This window comes from Podarcis pityusensis (assembly GCF_964106645.2).
Source record: "Podarcis pityusensis genome assembly, chromosome: 2".
Taxonomy (NCBI): Eukaryota; Metazoa; Chordata; class Lepidosauria; order Squamata; family Lacertidae; genus Podarcis; species Podarcis pityusensis.
Window position 1 is genome coordinate 17,301,146 of NC_138029.1, and position 3,446 is coordinate 17,304,591.

Genomic DNA, 3,446 nt, shown 5'->3' on the forward strand with positions numbered 1-3,446 from the left:
CAAGCGCAAACCATATGCGTGCGTGTGTTAGGTGTGTGCATGGAGGGGTGGAAGGAGAAAGGGAGAATTTTTGTCTTCAGAAGATTGAAAGGGTGAGGCTGAGGGCAACTGAATAAGCCTGTGGAGTCATTGCTTTGCGGTTATATATCAGTGGACAACACAGACAGCTAAAGTATACTTGTAAATAAAGCTAACTGATATTGCTGTTGAGTTCCTTAAAGGAACAGTTTTATGTACTTCGACGCCGTTCATAAAGTCTCGCTGAGCTATCCTGACCTCACTTACTACTAACTTATGTGTTTCCAGAGAAATCCATCTCTGCAAATGCACGGTTTCTGCAGTGGCAGTGCTATATCTGCTTCATTTTCAACCTCTCATTTTGCTCTTTGGCACAGGCTGAATTCCATTTGACACGGCAGAAGAATTCCTTTCCCCTTCCTGGCAGGTCCACAGTTGTGTGGCGGCGCATTCTGCATCTTCCTGCAACCAATGATAAAAACACATATTTTGAGTGTACTGGATCGGGATTATATTAGATAGGTTTGAGGCGTTTTCTGTAAGGAAAGGTTTTATGTTTTGGCCGTGGTGGCACTTACGGAAGAGCTGGGAAAGGTAGATAAAAAGGGAACCCAAATCATGGTGTGGTGTTTGTGTGTGTGTGTGAGGAACAGAGGGTGTATTTGGCTTAGAGAAAGTGAGTAAGGTGGAGTAGTTATATAAAAGTATGTGACTGCTTTGAAAAAGGCATTTAAAAAAACAAAACCTATATTTTTATTAATTTTCCAATATTCACCCAATATTAATAATATTAATAATAAATTTTATTTATACCCCACCCTCCCCAGCCAAGGCCGGGCTCAGGGTGGCTAACAAGCAATAATAAAAACAAGTTGAATGAGTACAACTTAAAAATAAGATTAAAATACAACATTAAAACATTAAAATTACACTTTTGCCAATTATACAGAATGAAAAAGGCAGATTTTACATTTGAGTTCATTGGGATAGATTGCTCTTCTACAATCAGTTTTGTGGCTGGAGGAGGGGCCGCCCCATCCCGTTTGACCACATGAGGCGAAAATGGAATACGCTTTCTCCTGCCTCCCAGATGGGCCTCCCCCCGCTCTCACTGAAACTTGGTTGGGGGGGGGCATTCCACAGTGCCCTGTGCCAGAAGCCCCCTCTTGTCAAACTCACCAAGAGACATGCACAAAAACCACCAAGTGTCCCTATTCTCCAGGGATAATCCTGTATTCACAGAAGCTGTCCCGGTTTCTGATTTGATCCAGGAATGCTCCGCTTTTCCTTAGGATGTCCTCATTTTCATCAGAGAAATGTTGGAGGGGGTGGAGTTATGGGACCCCCAAGCCAAAGAGATAAGTAACTATGTAGCCTTATGAGGCTTTGCCCTCGGGTGGGAAAAATATTGCGCCTGGGAAAGGGAAGTGGGAGTCAACAGACACTCAAGGAATAGTTTCGGAGAAAAGGCTTTTTATTTCTACCATCCATGAACTGGTAGAAGGAGCAAGTGTGATAAGTCACAAAAAGCATGCACGAAGTTCACAGTCCTGTGCACAAGCATATATACCCCTTTCCAGTTCCCTCCTCCTTTCTCCAGAGTCCTGCCCATGAGTTCCTCTGAGCATGAACAGAATGCTGTCTTGGGACTATTGTGGACTCTTGCCAGGAAAGGGGGGGTGAGAAGCCTTGCGTTCAGCTTGTTCAGATGTGTTGCAACTAGAATGAGATAAGATTCATTTCCCAGGCCTGCTATGAACAGAGCCTATTCATTAGCCTTTAAAAGTAACATTTTGCCTTTTGCCACAGCATCTTGTGAGAAAAGCAGAGACAAGCAGAGAAAAGCTGTTTTGGATTTTTTAGAAGACAAAAGGAGTTTTGGACAGTTTTGAGGCCTGGTGTGATTATTGAAGCCTGGGGTGATTTCAGACAGGATTTGGGTATTCTGTCCCTTCAACTATGCAACCTTTAGAACACATCTGGAGGCAGCCCTGTATAGGGAAGGTGTTTTTTTTAAAAAAGTTTAATGTTTTATTATGTTTTTATATGTCTTTTTTTTCCAAAAAAATTTTTTATTCATTTTATAACACAGATAAAAAACACAGACAGAAAAGACAAACAATAAGAACAAATTCTTGTCTTATCATTATTTTTTAAACATTGTTAAGTTGACTTCCCCAAGTCCCACCTATCTGATTTTCATTTTACTTCATCTTTAGCAGTTTACATATATCATAATTTCTAACCATCTTTTTTATCATACTTAAAATAACTTTTATCACTTACAAATAATACTATTTTAAAATACCCTATCTTCTACTTCTGACCCTACAGCCTATAGCACTTCCAAAGCTATTCTAAGGTTTAAATATTAACGTATTTTTTCAAATATTCCTTAAACTTCTTCCAGTCTTCTTCCACTGTCTCTTCTCTCTGGTCTCAGAGTCTCCCGGTCAGTTCAGCAAGTTCCATATAGTCCATAATCTTCATCTGCCATTCTCCGATAGTTGGTAAATCTTGTTTCTTCCAATTCTTCGCTAACAATATTCTCGCAGCTGTTGTGGTATACAGAAAAAAAGTAACATCCTTTTTGGAGATTTCACCCCCCCCCCACTATACCAACTAAAAAGGCTTCTGGTTTTTTAGTAAATGTGTTTTTCAACACTTTTTTCAATTCATTATAAATCCTTTCCCAGAAGTCTTTTACCTTGGGGCACGTCCACCACATGTGGTAAAAGGTTCCTTCTTTTTCTCCACATTTCCAGCATTTATTATGTTTTTATATGTGTTGGCAGCTGCCCAGAGGGGCTGGGGCAACTCGGTCAGATGGGCGAGATATAAATAATATCATCATCATTGTGGCGTTTGCCCATTCGTTTGAAAATGTCTGTACAGGGGGAGAGAAAGAGTTAATAGGTAGACCAATAGAAAAGCCAGATGTGGAGCCTACCGGTTTATAAAAGGGCTTAGCCCGAGGTTTAGTTGGTTGGGGAAAGGCAGTTGGGAAAGCAGTTGGCAGACAGTTGGAATTAGAGAGACAGTTAGTGCAGTTGGTTCTTGTGTGAGGAGAGATAGAAGAGTTAGAGACACAATAAAATAAGACTAGGAGGGTAAAGGGGAACAGCGTTTCAAATGCATTTAAAGTTTATTTTTGTTTGCAATAAACTACAATCTTCATTGTTAACTTAACCTGACTGAGACTAAGTGATTTACCGGGGAGGACCTGGTTGGTGGCAGCGGATTAGTGGTGTCCGGGTCAATAGTACGTGAGATGACCGGGGGCTTCGTACGAACGTCACAATCATCATCATCATCATCATCATGATTGAATAGGCTGTCCCTGTTTTCATCGTAAAAACGTTGGAGGGTATACATGTGTGTTCTTTAGGGCCTTGGTGTCCCTGTGGTGGTGGAGGCAAGTGACAACA

The 3,446-nt window shown here is 41.0% G+C and overlaps 1 long non-coding RNA gene across 2 annotated transcripts; it reads right to left on the reverse strand.

Moving 5' to 3' along the window:
- Positions 1 to 206: 206 nt before the first annotated feature.
- LOC308469260 lies at positions 207 to 3,197 on the reverse strand. Of its 2 annotated transcripts, none has more exons than XR_013982063.1 (2): positions 2,969 to 3,197; positions 207 to 480 (listed from the first exon to the last, which is right to left on the reverse strand). It is a non-coding gene; the product is annotated as an uncharacterized lncRNA (long non-coding RNA). The 2 variants fall into 2 exon arrangements; XR_013982064.1 differs by having other exon boundaries at positions 2,726 to 3,197.
- Between the last annotated feature and the right edge of the window lie 249 nt (positions 3,198 to 3,446).